Below are 18,189 nucleotides of genomic sequence, written 5' to 3' on the forward strand. Positions count from 1 at the left end.
TTTCCTGTGTCAAGCTCGTTAAAAAATGAAACAAATCCTCCTCTAATTGAGTCGAGAGTTTGACTAGATCTCATAAATGTTAAGTTGTATATTTAGGTTAGTTATTTCAGTTTTTTGCATAATTTTCTTACAGTTTTAGGTCGAGTCTTTCAAATGATCTCGTAACTGAACCTTCATTTCATCCAACTGGTTGAATGAAATGAAGCTGGGGGGCATGCGCTCTAGCAGTTATGCTTAGGGGGCATCAAGCACAGTTTTCTCTCTGTTTCAAGCTTGTGTAAAAAGGCCGCATGCCTTCAAAGCATCAATTGACGGTTGATGATTAATGGCAGCCAAATAAACATCTTCGTTCTCTCTCTCGCACCAATCAAGCATGGTGAACAATCTACACACCAGAAAACATCCATTAGATTCCATAAAATAAAAAAAAATTGGTCCATTTTGGAGGATTTGGGGTTTAAAAACTTGTTGCGCGGAGTACGCACCCCGCCTTTAGGAACAGAGCATGGGTACGCGGGTTCCCTGAAGGCAAGGTGCGTACTCCCGACATTTTTCCAACTGAAAAAATGTCGGGGTACGCGGGTCCCTAGTGTGGTGCCTGCGTACCCCGAGAGGCGGTCTTTGAAACACCAAAACCTCCAAAAAATGAAATCTGGGGCCTAAAAAAAGAATTCTAAATGGATGATATTGAAAAGGAGGATGTTGAAAATTACCTGGAAGAGACGGCGTTCGATTTCGACGGTCGGATTCTCCGCAATGTCCACAGGAAGTTTCTTGCCAAAAGCCCTTTTTCTCTCCTCAACAGTAAAATGGTAAAAATGAATTGGTAAAAGCCCTTTTTATAGGTTTTTTGGGTAAATAAATGGTAAATTTGTTTATTTCTCACCATGAAAAGGTATTCTTCAAAGTATTTTTATCTATCTTCAACAGGTATGAGTAATGTGTTGGTTTTTGTGCAGGATAAAGGATTTTTAGGGAAAATTGTCATTTTTTACAAACAAAAACATCAAAGTCATCTTTAAGCTCTTTTCTGACTCCTAAAACATGAAAATATTTCTGAGTGTTTCTTTTACACTCGTTAAAACGCGAAACCAGAGATTCTGGGCTCGATCCCCAGCGGAGTCGCCATTTTGTCATGCGGAAAGAGTCAATTTTGCGGACAAAACCGACCTCCCTAGAAACTAAGGCGTTTCTAGTGACAAACAAAACAATCAAGCACTATCTTTCCCTAAATATGCATTTAAAATAAAAGCAACCAGGTGTTTAAGGCTTACCTTTAGTCCAACGCTGTTTGTAGCAGCCAAACCTCTTGGATCCAGATGAGCTCCTTCTCCTTGAACCCTGCATTCACTAACAAGCAAACGATTACATAGCACCTGAATAACTCATATAATAAAACATATTCATCATAAAGACCAAGGAGTTTATGAAACAAATTATATATAACAACTTGTTGACAAAAATGAACTTAATTGTATTAATTGGAAACAAAAGAAACCTTACAACCAGTGCCTTGGTGTTGTGCAGGTCCCTCCCAGGGTCCAACAAGAGTTCTCCTCTACTTTGATCAGCTCACCCACTTCCAAATGAAGGTAAGAAAGGATTGGGATCTCTCCTCTCAAGCTCTATAAGGGAGTCCTAATTTCAGCAGCATCTACCCTTAGGAATGTTCAGCTTTTAACCTCCCCTCCCTCTGGCCCAATGCCTGTATTTATAATGCTTTGGAGGAAGTTAAATAGGTCCACCATCAATGGGATAAGCCCCTCTTTCAAAGGGATAGCTCCCCTCTTCATGGGATAAGTTCCTCTTTCATTGGGATGCATGAACCATCTGGAGGCGCTCAATCCACGTCAAACCATCTTCTAGAATGCTCTAGAATCGACCACAAGTAAGTTTTTTGAAGTAAAACTTGTGCCTTTTGACCTTTACAGGAGTACGCACCCACCCCTTTACAGACAGAGCGTACAAGTACGCAGGTATTATGTACTTGAGGTGCGTACACGCAGGTAAGAGTAAGAGAAACTGCGTAACCAGAGTTATATTGACTTTTAAAGGCTTTCTCTCTTTTTTGGAGTTTGACATGAGGAGCAGAGGTATAAGACTTGCCAAGGAGGATAGTATGGTTATTGATGGAGCCATACTGACTGCAAATAGTCATGGTGACAAATTTTAGTGTAACAGATTGCCCCCTAAAGCGCGAGGTCTGTAGTAGATTAGGGTTTCATATCATCTACGAAGGGTGAAGCACTTTATCATTTCGAGGATTCTCTTGTGGAGAGCCCAGTCAGAACCTGCAAATATTCAACACAAAATACATATATGAGATCATAACATTGCTGAGGTAGGCATTCCCATACTCAGATCAAAAACTTAACTAACAAACTAACTACTGCTCTGATATAGGAATGATTTCGCAATACATCATAATCATAGACATATGTAGACACAGTATGGACGCAGCCATCTGTTTATGATCAGTCTACTGTATAATGAATACAAAACTCCTTGCAGCCTGGATGGCGGAAACTAGATCCAGGGTCTTCATTTCTGCTTCCCAAAATAGTACGATTCTATCCATGCGAATAAATGAGTTGATGTCGAACATGGTAGAAACCACTTGATTACCAGTCGATGATGTAAACTGTTAACAAGTGTGAGAGAGACCACCAGTGATGTCAATGGTTCTCAAAGTACCCAGTACAATCCGTGAGATGTGAATGAATGTGTTGATGTCGAACATGTCACAAAATCCTTCGATCGAAAGTCAATGATGTAAACCTTCGTCAAAGGCGAGAAACCTGCCATTGAGGCATGCAAATTTCAAGGTACTGACGATTCCTAGATCATCTTTCTAGATAATGTGCCGATGTCGATAGAAAGCGATTCATTGCAGGCAAGCCCACAACATGAAATCATAGATCAAGTTGAAGAAATGTAGCTGTAAGGACTGACTCAGGGATGGTCAAGATGGATGACAGGTATTTTGCAGATGAATGGTTTATTTGCAGTGACCTCTTGAACACATAACGACACAACAGATGGCTTGGTGACAATTGACCCAAAGTTAATACCCGGAAACCAGCTGAAGATTTTCAATGTGGTTTGATCAACTGTTAGGCAAAGGATTTCCCAACCCAGGTGAATGAAAAGTGTCGTGTTCAAGAGTGGTGATAAGGTTTCTTCGAGACATAGGATAACAAATAGGCTCATTTTTCTCTCTTTTCCCCCACCATTTCTGGCAAGTACCTCTTTATTTTTTACAAGCTTGAGGAGGATAACATTTGCTTGATTATAAGCTCATCCTTCGAATGAGTCCAACTTAGTTTAGATTCGAACCCTAAGAAGGAGTGGTCCGTTCCTGTTTGTAATCGAACAAGTCCTTTACTGTGAAATTTTAACGAGTCCGGTATAGGAGAAACTCAGTGTTTTTCAATTTTAGAGAGTCTGAAAAACTTAAGAAGACTCCAGGGTTGACCTTTTTCGTAAATTTGTGTCTCCCAAGCCCGAAAAAGTATAAAATAATACTTGAGAGAACCGCTTGATCTTTACGACCAAGGAGTACTTTCATGATTAGTGTCTCTGATCTGAAAAGTAGAAAGCGATCAAGGACACGTCGTTTTATTTCCAATATCGAATTTGAAACGACAAAAATCTGGCAATCTTTTCATGTTTTTACGGTCAGAAAAAGGGCTGTAAGTGGACCGTCTTTTAATTCCGTTTTAACGAGTGTAAACGAAACGCTCGGCAATCTTTTCATGTTTTAGGAGTCAGAAAAGGGCTTAAAGATGACTCTAAGGTTTCACTTTTTCGAACTCATTAAAACTTACGAGAAAACGAAAACCATGAGTATATGAGAAAAGAACTAAGTTGTATATTTAGGTTAGTTATTGCAGTTTTTTGCATAATTTTCTTACAGTTTTAGGTCGAGTCTTTCAAATGATCTCGTAACTGAACCTTCATTTCATCCAACTGGTTGAATGAAATGAAGCTGGGGGGCATGCACTCTAGCAGTTATGCTTAGGGGGCATCAAGCACAGTTTTCTCTCTGTTTCAAGCTTGTGTAAAAATGAAACTACTTTGAAGCATAGTTTTTCTCTGTTTCAAGCTTTTGTAAAAATGAAACCTATCTCGAGTCAATTTTAGTTATTTTCAAGACTCGTTAAACTCATGAAAATCCCGAGATTATTTTGCTATCTTTCATTCTCGTAAAACAAATGAAAATGCCGAGTTCTTTCCATCTTTTCCTGCTCGTAAATTAAATTGAAAGTCGGCCATATGAGTACATTTTTATCATTTTTTCAAACTCATTAAAACTTATGAAAAAATGAAAACCATGAGTACATTTTTATCATTTTTTCGAACTCATTAAAACTTATGAGAAAATGAAAACCATGAGTATATTTTTATCATTTTTTCGAACTTGTTAAAACTTACGAAAAAGTGAAACCTTAGAGTCATCTTTAAGCCCTTTTCTGACTCCTAAAACATGAAAAGATTGCCGAGCGTTTCTTTTACACTCGTTAAAACGGAATTAAAAGACGGTCCACTTACAGCCCTTTTTCTGACCGTAAAAACATGAAAAGATTGCCGGATTTTTGTCGTTTCAAATTCGATATTGGAAATAAAACGACGTGTCCTTGATCGCTTTCTACTTTTCAGATCAGAGACACTAATCATGAAAGTACTCCTTGGTCGTAAAGATCAAGCAGTTCTCTCAAGTATTATTTTATACTTTTTTGGGCTTGGGAGACACAAATTTACGAAAAAGGTCAACCCTGGAGTCTTCTTAAGTTTTTCAGACTCTCTAAAATTGAAAAACACTGAGTTTCTCCTATACTGGACTCGTTAAAATTTCACAGTAAAGGACCTGTTCAATTACAAACAGGAATGAACCACTCCTTCTTAGGGTTCGAATCTAAACTAAGTTGGACTCATTCGAAGGATGAGCTTATAATCAAGAAAATGTTATCCTCCTCAAGCTTGTAAAAAATAAAGAGGTACTTGCCAGAAATGGTGGGGGAAAAGAGAGAAAAATGAGCCTATTTGTTATCCTATGTCTCGAAGAAACCTTATCACCACTCTTGAACACGACACTTTTCATTCACCTGGGTTGGGAAATCCTTTGCCTAACAGTTGATCAAACCACATTGAAAGTCTTCAGCCGGTTTCCGGGTATTAACTTTGGGTCAATTGTCACCAAGCCATCTGTTGTGTCATTATGTGTTCAAGAGGTCACTACAAATAAACCATTCAACTGCAAAATACCTGTCATCCATCTTGACCATCCCTGAGTCAGTCCTTACAGCTACATTTCTTCAACTTGATCTATGATTTCGTGTTGTGGGCTTGCCTGCAACGGATCGCTTTCTATCGACATCAGCACATTATCTAGAAAGATGATCTAGGAATCGTCAGTACCTTGAAATCTGCATGCCTCAATGGCAGGTTTCTCGCCTTTGACGATGGTTTACATCATTGACTTTAGATCGAAGAATTCTGTGACATGTTCAACATCAACACATTCATTCACATCTCACGGATTGTACTGGGTACTTTGAGAACCATTGACATCATTGGTGGTCTCTCTCACACTTGTTAACAGTTTACATCATCGAATGGTAATCAAGTGGTTTCTACCATGTTCGACATCAACTCATTTATTCGCATGGATAGAATCGTACTATTTTGGGAAGCAGAAATGAAGACCCTGGATCTAGTTTCCACCATCCAGGCTGCGAGGAGTTTTGTATTCATTATACAGTAGACTGATCATAAACAGATGGCTGCGTCCATACTATGTCTACATATGTCTATGATTATGATGTATTGCGAAATCATTCCTATATCAGAGCAGTAGTTAGTTTGTTAGTTAAGTTTTTGATCTGAGTATGGGAATTCCTAGCTCAGCAATGATATGATCTCATATATGTATTTTGTGTTGAATATTTGCAGGTTCCAACTGGGCTCTCCACAAGATAATCCTCGAAATGATAAAGTGCTTCACCCTTCCTAGATGATATGAAACCCTAATCTACTACAAACTTCGCACTTTAGTGGGCAATCTGTTACACTAAAATTTGTCACCATGACTATTTGCAGTCAGTATGGCTCCATCAATAACCATACTGTCCTCCTTGGCAAGTCTTATACCTCTACTCCTCATGTCAAACTCCAAAAAGAGAGAAAGCCTTTAAAAAATCAATACAACTCTGGTTCCACACTTTCTCTTACTCTTACCTCCGTGTACGCACCTGAAGTTCATAATACCTGCGTACTTGTACGCTCTGTCTGTAAAGGGGTGGGTGCGTACCCCTGTAAAAGTCAAAAGGCGCAAGTTTTACTTCAAAAAACTTACTTGTGGTCGATTCTAGAGCATTCTAGAAGATGGTTTGATGTGGATTGAGCGCCTCCAGATGGTTCATGCATCCCAATGAAAGAGGAACTTATCCCATGAAGAGGGGAGCTACCCCTTTGAAAGAGGGGCTTATCCCATTGATGGTGGACCTGATTAACTTCCTCCAAAGCATTATAAATACAGGCATTGGGCCAGAGGGAGAGGAGGTTGAAAGCTGAACATTCCTAAGGGTAGATGCTGCTGAAATTAGGACTCCCTTATAGAGCTTGAGAGGAGAGATTCCAATCCTTTCTTAGCTTCATTTGGAAGTGGGTGAGCTGATCAAAGTAGAGGAGAACTCTTGCTGGACCCTGGGAGGGACCTGCACAACACCAAGGCACTGGTTGTAATGGTTTCTTTTGTTTCCAACTAATACAATTAAGTTCATTTTTCTCAACAAGTTGTTATATATAATTTGTTTCATATACTCCTTGGTCTTTATGATGAATATGTTTTATTATATGAGTTATTCAGGTGCTATGTAATCGTTTGCTTGTTAGTGAATGCAGGTTTCAAGGAGAAGGAGCTCATCTGGATCGAAGAAGCTTGGCTGCTACAAACAGCGTTGGACTAGAGGTAAGCCTTAAACACCTGGTTGCTTTTATTTTAAATGCATATTTAGGGAAAGATAGTGCTTGATTGTTTTGTTTGTCACTAGAAAAGCCTTGTTTTCTAGGGAGGTCGGTTTTGTCCGCAAAATTGACTCTTTCCGCATGACACTTGGCATGGCCTTCCTTCAGCTTGAGGTTCAATCCAAGTGATAACAGTCTGATCATTTTTTTTTATAGGAAAAATGGCTAAGTGTGAGAGCAAGTGAACTTGTGCATACATGACATTTTGATCACACACTTAGCATGACTCGATGATAAGACACCTCAAACCAACAAGAAAAATATGTGCTCAGTGAGACTATCTTAAAGGTTAGGAACGACAAGTGTGACACTTGGTATAGATCTTTGAACAACCATGATGACACTTATGCAACAGTGCTTGCAACTTTGTGTGTGAGTATGACCGATGTCCACAGAGAGAAAAAGAGTCATGCATAGAAAGATAAACCTTCAAAATTGCCAGAACAAGATCACAAGCATCACATAGAAATCAACATGCCAAAAGACGACCGATGGTTGATTATGAAAAAGAGGTGTAAACACTCGACAAGAGCTCATGGAATGAGCCCGAGTGTTTGCAATCATCAGGGGAAAAACCAAGGAAGGCTCTGAAATTCGGATGCAGGCCAAAAATTTTGAGGGCATTGCAGCCACTACAACACCTTCATAATATTAATATGATTAAGCTTGATGACGAGTTGCTAGGGTTAAGAGTGAGGCCTATCAATTCAAGGGTTCTTTCATATAATTTGAAAACGTTACTAAGTTTTGGGTTAAACAAAGTGTTTGTGGAGGGATTCATAAGTGAAATAAATAGGAAGGAAGCAACAAACCTTGTTACGAAAATGTTAATCAAACAAACATATGTGTATCCTTGATAATTGTCGAGGGAGGAAGGTTAGGAAGTAATGCTTAAGTCCTCCAACAGATGCAAAAAATTTGTGCAACGTAAATTAAATTTGATATTTAATGTCTTTGTAAAACTTCATTCTTTCACTATATCTTTAAGGGATCAATATATAAAGAGAATTCAAATTTTAATATCTATTATTATGCTAAATGGTTTTATAGAAGCTGGAATTTTATTGTTATAATTGTATTTATAAAAAATGGAAATTTGCGATATGTGACACCAACGCTGAAGAAATTCGGGGGTTAGTTCGGATTCTTGGTCACTCCAATCCCCTTAAACAAAATCTCTCTAAAGATGATTTTTTATGCCGTATATTCCCCCATGAAAATCCAAACATGAATATTATAAACTCGTAGATAAAACTAATTCAAAAATGGTTATCAATTTTATAGATTATGATTACAATCTCCTTAGCCTTCTTTCTTCCTCTTCTTGTAGGCTTATCTCCAAAAATATCCTTAGCACCATCACTAGCTTATATTTCAAAACTATCAAATCTTTCTCTTGTGATATTAAAATCCAAAAGCACTTTCTTCCCTAAGATCCCTAGATTGTAAGAAGCTACAGGAAACCCAAAATACAAGAAAAATATATAACTCTTAGACCTATTATCAGTGCCATAAAATACCCAACTTATTCCCTCTCTCCTAGGTGATAAAATTCAACATTTGTTTGTCCAAGCTCCCTCCTTTATCAAATACTTGAATGATTTCGGTCAAATAATTAACAGCTCAATCTTGATGAAAATGATGTTATGGTTATCTGCCATGTTGTCTCATTATTCATAAAATATTCATTTATAAAAGCTTTAGACATGATTTCTAAAATTGTTAATGTTTATGCCTTAAACCTTATTAATGTAATATCCCCCATTAATGTAAATATTTATTTTATTTACTGCAACCAAATAGACTATTACTATTTGTTTGAATTATAAACTATTTTGGAATTCAGTTATTGAAGAATAAATTTTGCAGTTATGGGTAAATACTGTTTTACTAGGAAATTAGTTATGGAGACATTTATCTGTTTCAAAACTAAATCCTACAGTATTTTTACTAAAATGATCAAGAGGATAGGGATCTGAGATCAGGGGGGAAAGGGGACTATGCTGAAAGGTCACTCATTCTATAATGGCTATGTCTGGTTAAGACCAGATAGCTGGTAAACTTTAATGTCTTTAAAGAGAGAGAGAACTCCTGAAATAAGGAGTAGCATGGGGGGAAGATTTACTAGAGTAGCTAATTTTACGGCAGAGAGGAAATTAAAGTGCAAATATTATATCAGATTTAGTCCTGGAGAGCGTAAACAGATAAGTAAAGAATTGCTTATATAAGTTGTTCACTGAATCTAAGAACAATAGCTAGGAGATTGGCTAAACTTTTAGAGATATATTTGTAAATTATTGTGTAAGAATTATAGGAAATGTTCATATTTCTTGAAGTATGTCATTAGAGTTCTTTTGTATTTTAATTGAAATAATTCTTTAAGAGAATAATAGAGAACTGAGGAAAAACCCTTATTACATTCACAGGAAGAAACTGTATTAAGAATATCAGGAGATTTAGTAAAGAAATTAGAATGATAAACAAATTTGGAAAAGATAGGCATTTCCTGTAAACAGAACTATTACATTAATCAGATAAGGTAGAATTCCCTATATTGCATCTTATCTAATTCAGGAACAACATTTAAAATCATCTATTAACTGAAAGAATTGCAAACATTGATAGATGAAATAAACAAGTATACTTTGAGATCAACAGATACTAAACTGTTCACGATTCTATACCATAAATCTTTGCATGCATAAGAACCCTGTTGATGCAATGAATATACAAACTAATTCTGAACAACCACAATGAAAATCAAGAATACAACAAAGCTCATGAATTCAGTCATGTAAGACAGAAGCATCGACTTCTGGAAATTTTCAATGAAATATAGAAGATTACAGTCTTAGCCAGATATCAAATATTGTGGCATTACGAGCTCCAAAAGAAACCACTTAAGTATTTTTCTTTTAACTCAAAAATACTAAGATTTTATCGAGCTAGGGATAAATCTATGCAAAACATTTATACTTTTTTGAGTCACATTATAACTTTGTATCAAACGAAGCGTAAAACAAACACTTGAAGAAATCGAGGAAGGATAGCCCCCGGCTTCCAAAAATCTGTGTTTGAATAAAACTCAGAAAAACAACTAAAACCCAGTAGCGAAAAAATGAAACCCTCTTCTCATTTAAAAACTCTAGACATATATTTTAAGTGTTCCAAATAATATCAGGGATGGCAACCTGAGATCTCCTTGCTAAAAACCCTCCAGACTTGGTCGTAGTTGTAGGCCTCTTTTCCTTAAAAAGGACCTCAAACAAACTTCTGGAAACAAACACAAAACAAACTATCAGAGGAGCCATGACTCTAGTGGTCTCAAAAGACCCATCTAGAGCTTTCATTACTGTCTTTTCGACTTGGTGGCTTGTCCATAAAAACCCTACCCTAGAAATATTTAGAGAGATTCGTAATACCCAGAGTTGGTTGCGGACGATGAAATCAGAAGGAGGGTTTGCCACAATGCGAAGTTGAATCTTCCGTCCCAAAAACCAAACCTTTCACGATAACAGAGAATTGGTATTAGAAACATTCAATGGAAAATAGATACTATAATAAACGCTTTAAACCCTGAAACAAAATATAACTATGCGGAAAGAAGATCCAAAAGCTTACCTTCAGAGAGAAAATTCTAGGCCCTGCCTCTATAGAATGAATTATAGAGCATTGAAGCTGTTTTATGTTCATTAGGGTATTCTGAGATGCTGGAATACAATGCAAATGGTCTAGTGAACCAGGATTGTAGGCGAAGGCAAAAACTAAAGGACAAAGCAAAGCCATAACCTCTCGGGAATTTGGGAGTGAAACAATGACAAATTGAAATCACACTACCAGGAAATGAAGGATCGATAACTTGAGGACCATTTGATCCATAGAGCCATGGTGAATCATTGATGGAGGAACCTGATCCCGAGGGTTAGGTGGGATAAGGATAGATGGATCACCTCCAGGCAGCCACCCGGACCCGGACAGCTGAAGCATTAAATACACGTGTTTCCAGAGCAGGATTCGAGGCTATGGCCTGTAAATATTTAATGCAAAGGCCAACATTATACCCATATTTTTATTACACAAGAATGCAACGATTGTAAAGTGAAATGCCACGTACAACCAAATCCCGTGTTATTCATTATATAATAATACATAAGATGTGAATTCCAACCATTGCATTCATATAAATTTGATAACGACAATTAGTAAGGTTGTTTAAAAGTCATACATGATAGTTAATCAATGATTATGTCTCATTTAACATATATATGTAATTTTGGATTGACTTAAGTTAAAAAAAAATAAAAATTGTATATTAGTGTTTATTAGATGGATGTGTTACATATGGTATCAAAGCGCTCAGGTTCCAAAACTGAGGCCTCTAGAATAGGGAATAACAAAATCATGTTGTGCACATAGGAGACAACAGTCAAATAGTCAGCATGAGGCGAGCTAGAAATCTACCACATGCTTCCATATTGGGAACAGGGCCAACATCATTTCACGAAGGTAATCCTAAGGTTTGGGTGCAACTGGGTGATGATATACAAAATCCCAATGTAGACCTCTGGAAAACTGTCCAAGAACTAAAAGGGGAGATGGCCTAACTCCGGGAAGAGAACGAAAGATTGATGCAGGAATAAGAAAAGATCCTAAAAATCCTGTTGGATAGATAGAATCATTGGCCACTAGCCCCCAGTATAGAGCACGGCCACACAACTGGGGGACAAGAGTTCTGAACTGAAAATATGGAAACAAAAGGAGGAGAAGAAAACCAAGAGGAAGAATCAGGAAACATGTCTGATCACAAGATGTAGAAGAAACAAAATATTGAACTCCAAGGGGAGTTTCGTAAAATCAAGCCTCCTCTCTTTGATGGGGAGCAAGAAGAGGTTGCGGAAGCATGGTTAATTAATATGAACAAGTATTTCTAGCTATACGAGTATGATTACAATTTGAAGGCCCGTCTGGCCATTTTCCAGCTTCAAGGGAAAGCTACATTGTGGTGGGAGGAAGTAAAAACAATCCATGGGGTCAATGAGAAAAACATAACTTGGGAGAAATTCCAGAAATTCTTTAAGGAGAAATATTTTACCGAGAGGTTTTATGATGAAAAAGAAAAAGAGTTTGATGACCTCCACATAGGCCAAATGATAATGGATGAATTTATAACAAAATTTCCGTCATTATTGAGATACGTTCCTTATATTCGTGAGGAAAAACATAATATACAACAGTGTGTCAGCACTCTTCTGTTGTTCATGAAAGAACGACTGGAATTTGATAATAAAAAAACCATGCATGAAGTCATTCAAAAAGCATGAGTTTGTTATCAGTAAAATAAAATAAAGCGAGATACAATTAAAAGATGGGAAGACAAGAAGGGAGATAAATTCATTCCTAGCCATAAGGGAACTAAGAGCACCAACAACAAGGGAGTATATAATGGTCAAGGTAATCAGAATGTGAATAAGCCCAAATTTCAGGTACCAAGTGAAGCTAGGACAAATGGACAAGTGAACAGAAATGAAAAAGAATTAATTAATAGACCACCTGTACAGTGTTGGGGATGCAAAGTCCCACATTATGTCAAAAACTGCCCTCAATGCAGGGGAGCAGATTAGATCTCACAAATTCAGGAGGCATCCACTATGGGAGAAGTGGCAAGAAGCATCCCTAAGATCAACGTAGCTCTTGAAGATCATTAGGTGGAGTTTTAGCCAACTATGGTTGAATTTGAAGGTACTATGTTTTACCACACCTGCTCTATTTTAATAGATCCTAGGGCTACATTAAGCTACATTAGTCCCAGGTTAGTGGAATGATGTAAATTACAAGTTGTTAAATTTAAAAACCCATGGTTAGTATAGCTAGCCACAGGGGAAAAAAGAAGAGTTTTTTCTAAAGTAAACAATTGCCCCTTGAAATTAGATGGTCAACCTATCATAGCTGATTTAAATGTGTTACCTCTAGGGTCATACGATATTCTGATAGGTATGGACTGGTTAGAAAAGCACTGGTCCTTAATAAATTGTAAAACAAAAGCTATTAGCTACCGAGATGAAGTGGGAGAGAGACAAGAAATTCAAGGTGTTCAGAAACCTCTGCAATTAAGGCCAATAACAGCCTCCCAATTAGCCAAATGCATCAGAAAAGGTTGTCAAGTTTATGCCATACAAGTAGGGTATGCTGACTCTAAAGATAAGTCTGTATCACTAGAGAACATACCTGTGATACAAAATTTTCCAGATGTGTTTCCTGAAGAAATATTGGGCCTACCCCCTAAAAGAGACATAGATTTTACTATTGAGTTGATTCCAGGAGCTGCTCCAGTTTCCTGGGCACCATACCGAATGAGTATACCTGAGCTAACAAAATTAAAGATGCAACTCCAAGAGTTTCTTGATAAGAAGTATATCCATCCCAGTGTGTCTCCTTGGGGAGCTCTGGTTTTATTTGTTAAAAAGAAGGACAGAACCTTGCGAATGTGCATGGATTACCACTAGCTGAACAAGCTGACCATTAAAAACAAATACCCCCTTCCTCGGATAGATGAGCTCTTTGACCAGGTGAAAGGTGCAACCATATTCTCAAAGATTGATCTCCACTCTAGGTATCATCAGATTAGAATAAAAGAGGGAGATATTGCAAAAACTTCTTTTAGGATGCGTTACGGACATTATGAGTTTGTGGTATTACCATTTGGACTAACTAACACCCCAACAACTTTCATGTGTCTCATGAACAACATATTTCATCAGTTCTTAGATAAATTTGTATTAATCTTTATTGATGACATACTAATCTATTCTCGGAATGTGGAAGAACATAAGGAACATCTCCGTATTGTTCTGCAAGTCCTACGAGAACACCAACTGTACACCAAGTACAGTAAATGTGATTTCTTTAAGGATCAAATCCAATACTTGGGACATGTCATCACCAAGGATGGAACTGTTGTAGATCTAAAAAAGATAAGAACCATTATGGAATGGCCAATACCAAAAGATGTAGCCGACATAACATCATTTATGGGCTTAGCAGGTTACTATCGGAGATTTGTGGAGGGTTTCTCTTATGTAGCATATCCTATCACCTCTCTACAAAAGAAAGGAAAAGTTTTCCAATGGACCCTTGACTATCAAAGGAGCTTTGATCAGCTCAAGCATCTTCTTACCACAACACCTATTCTGAGCATTGCTGATCCCAACAAAGAATATGTGGTTTGTACTGATGCCAGTAAGGAAGGAGTGGGTGGCGTATTAATGCAAGTGGGCAGAGTGATTGCCTACGAATCTAGGAAGCTTAAAGAGTATGAGAAAAAGTACTCAGCCTATGACTTGGAGCTAACTACAATCATTCATGCCTTAAAAATGTGGTGACATTACCTATTAGGTAAGAAATTATTGTTGATGACTAACCACCATAGTATGATAAATTATTTCAAACATCCAACTTCAAATGCATGGTAAGCTCATTGGGTAGATTTCCTGAGTGAATTCAATTTTGAAATTAAACATTTAAAAGGAAAGGAAAACTAGGTGGAAAATGTGTTATAGACATTTTTGTGCCCTACAACCCCAAGCATGACATGTCCATAAACCAAGGGCTCCTAAGTCCCTAAAAGTGTTGTTCTAACCCCTAAAGGAACAAGGTCAACAGATTACAGCTTCTCCCAGAGGTTCTCCATGAGAAACTACTCAGAATTGGTCAAAACAGGATCATTGCAGCTGCTCCACTGGCTAAGTGCGTTGCATCTCACCTAAATACACTGTGAGGGTGCGTTGCATTTCAAAAGTCTCTTCCGTGGGGTGCGATGGGCGAGAAATGACAAATGGCAGTGTCATTCCGCGAGGTGGAGAGGAAATGGAAGCTTCCAGAATCTTCTCCTGTGACACTTGCCTCACTGAATTCGACCAAGGATGAGTAAGAGGCCCTCAGTCTCCAAGTGGAAGCAAGAACTGTCAGAGAGAAGACACTAATCAAATCACAAGCTGACTCATCCCCCTTACAGATATCTATATATGGATCCCTCATCCCAGAGATCCAGAGGCTGGAATTTTGGATATTGTAAGGAATTGTTGTTGGTTTCTAGAGACAAACATCAGATTGTTAGGTGATCTAAGCTTTGTTTGAGGTGAAGAGGGGCTTCTTTGCTGGGAGGTTGATGCTGGGTCGGAACAACTGGTTGTAACTCCTCCTGGATCTTTTCTTGTTTATCAATAAAAGCTATTTGAGTTTTCCTCCATGCTTTTGTATCATTGATGCTTGTTACATTTGTATGGTCAATTTACATCTGATCCTAGATTGTTTATGATTATAGATCCATGTCTTTGTATAGTGCTATGCTTCTGTGATCTTACAGGTACTTTGTGAAGCTGGGCGTGCAAGGGAGCAGGTAGCTGGGGACTATCAAAGAAGAGAGGGATCGAATCGAAGGATTAGCGCAAGATAGAGGTTGGTCTTTCTGTTCCTATCTATTTATAATTCATAAAGGAAAAACAAAAGTATTTTTTCTCTGTTTGTTTCTAAGGCAGCTGTCACACCTTAGTGGGATAGAGCAGTTCTAAATAGACACTTTTCCCTGTAACAAAATGGCGACTCCACTGGGGAACTAATCAGTTTGTTTGTTTATCATTCTTTATTGTTTGTTTCATAAACTTACAAGTAGCATTCGAACTGCATTTGCCATAACAAATGCAAAGTAGACAACTGCTACTTCAATCCGTCTACTGGATCTGTTTATGATTTAAACAACTGATTCACAAACTATCTGATTTCCCTTGTGATAGCTCTTAGATCCTCCTTAGATCTACCCCTGATTGTTGCATTACTGATTGCTTTTTACTCGGCCAAAACCCAAGAACTGAACTGCAAACTGTGACCCGGAACCCGAACAGAGTCTCGTTTCTGGCCCAGCGCAGGTACTGTTCAGAGGTTCTGAATTTCAACGCACTTCCTGAGTGGACAACCTGCGCTGCATTTCAGATTCTCTGTGTTACAGGTGCGCTGATCAGACTAGCTCTGTGCAGTTGTGGCTTCTGTGATTCATTCTTTCCAGTTCTATTCCTGAATTTTGCTGCCTGTGATCAGTATATGTCTGTTTGAAACCCCTTTTCTTTACTGTTATTCCGCCTCCTTTGTACAAAAGAACTGTAGATGTTTTTGTGTGTTTGTTGAGTCGTTTACAGTTCTCCTTTGCAAAAGTAGCATAATCGTATTGTCGCCCTTTGATTTGAAACTGTCGCAAGTGTCTATTTCAGTCCTAGGAAAGAGTTTGATTACTGTTGATGGTCGATTATCCTGTTACTATTGCTTTTGGACTGAATTTGTAATTTTCTAGTGTCAAAAACAAGTATTCATTTCAAAATCGTAAGGTGTCGTAATCGTCTCCATTTTTTATTCCGAAAAGAAGCTTGTTTATATTTGTCGCTTGAAAAGAAATTCAGATTTGTGCATCAACTTTCTTTTTAGCATCCATATACTAAGAAAGTCGAAAACAAATACATGCATGTGCATTTGCATATAGACAGTCTAATTGGCTTGATTTAGGAAAGTGCATTTAGAGTGTGCTCTTTGCTCTTTGTGAAAAGATTCTGTCTTTCTTTTCCCTAGTAGCTAGGATTTTCATTGCATAAAGAAGATAAAAAGTTTGTTTATCATCTTAGATTGCATTTTAGGAATTACATCTACATCTCGTGGTGAACCCGAAAGGCAAACTTCATAAACAAGATCAACTTAAAATAAATTCAATGAATCTAACAAAGCTTTGGAACTTAACGCACAACATTTAGAAGTCTAGGCTAGAGACATATTCCGGTGTCGTAAAACCTGGTAACGGTTGTTCTCGCTGATGGTTGGGTGATTCCTCCACTTTGAGACGATAAGTGCCAGTACGGACTTGTGCTCCCACGTACCGTCAAGTATATTTTGGGAGACCCCAATAGGCTTAATCCTTTATCCATAGGAAGCTCTGTCTGTCGCCCTATCGATCACAATGCACTGAACACAGCATTTGGGAAGATTGACTGCCGTACCGTAAAAAGTATTCTGCAGTTTTGTGATTGGTTTGGTACTCCCTCTACCTAGATTTCCAGAGCAGTCCCTTTCGTTCCTTTTCAGACTCCTTAACGGAAAAGGTCCATCTGAGCACTTGTCACTTTAGGCTCATTAAAAATCGAAGGAGACTAGAGTCATCTTTTGTTTTTTCTCGACTCTTAAAAACTGAAAAAACAAGTTCTGTCAAAGCGTCTAAAATTTATTTTAAATGGAATATTCATTACCCTTTCCTACGTTGATCTTGGGTTGAGAAAATGGAATCCACCAACCAAGGGATTCCCCTTGGAGGAAATCCTAGTCCCTTCTCCTCTTGGGGAGATGTTGGTGCACCCCATATGGCCACATTATCACTTCCAGGACTGACAATTGGTTTACCTGTATGGCTCTTTTCAACCTCTGTCGTTCAGAACACCGCAATTCCTGAACAATCAAATCAGCAATTAGATGAGTCCAGAGCTACCCACCAACCTTCTACTTCCTCTAATTCTTCCACTCCTCCTTCCTCTTTGCTTGATGGGGCTGGTAAAGCCAAAAGTCAAGTACCTAAGGAGAAGAAGGAAAAGAAGAAGAAAGAGAAGAAGAAGAAGGAGCCAAAAGCAAATGGGGGCAAATGAGTGTCGTCTAGCGAAAATCCACACACTACACCGACCAGGCCTAAATCGCCATGTGTCATTTGCAAAGGAGACCACTATCACAGAGATTGTCCTTGCATCCCACGGATCTTAAGGGACTGGTCTCCTCGTTTGTACAACCCGGTGTCGTCAACCTCTGATGATCATGTTGAAAACACACCGTCAACTAGTGAAAGTGAAGCCCTAGGACAAAAAGGAAAATATAGATTTCCTTGTAAACTGTGCGAAGGCGATCATGCTGTCCACTGTTGTCCCTTCTTAGATGAAGCTAAAAGAGTTTTGGACGATCGTCCGGTTTCACCGTTACGACTTCCTCCTGGATATAAAAAACTCTTGCCGAGTCCGTCACTAGTTGAAAATCTGGCTGGCCCGCTCAGGTGGTCGGCCAAAGCATCTATCATTGAAGATAAACCATCTGAACCCATACCAGATGAAAGTCAAAAGGTCGAGGCAGCAGTTGACCCGGTCTTGCCTT

Source organism: Pinus tabuliformis, chromosome 4_2 (genome assembly GCF_031772625.1).
Source record: "Pinus tabuliformis cultivar Carrire ecotype Pingquan chromosome 4_2, CPIR1, whole genome shotgun sequence".
NCBI lineage: Eukaryota > Viridiplantae > Streptophyta > Pinopsida > Pinales > Pinaceae > Pinus > Pinus tabuliformis.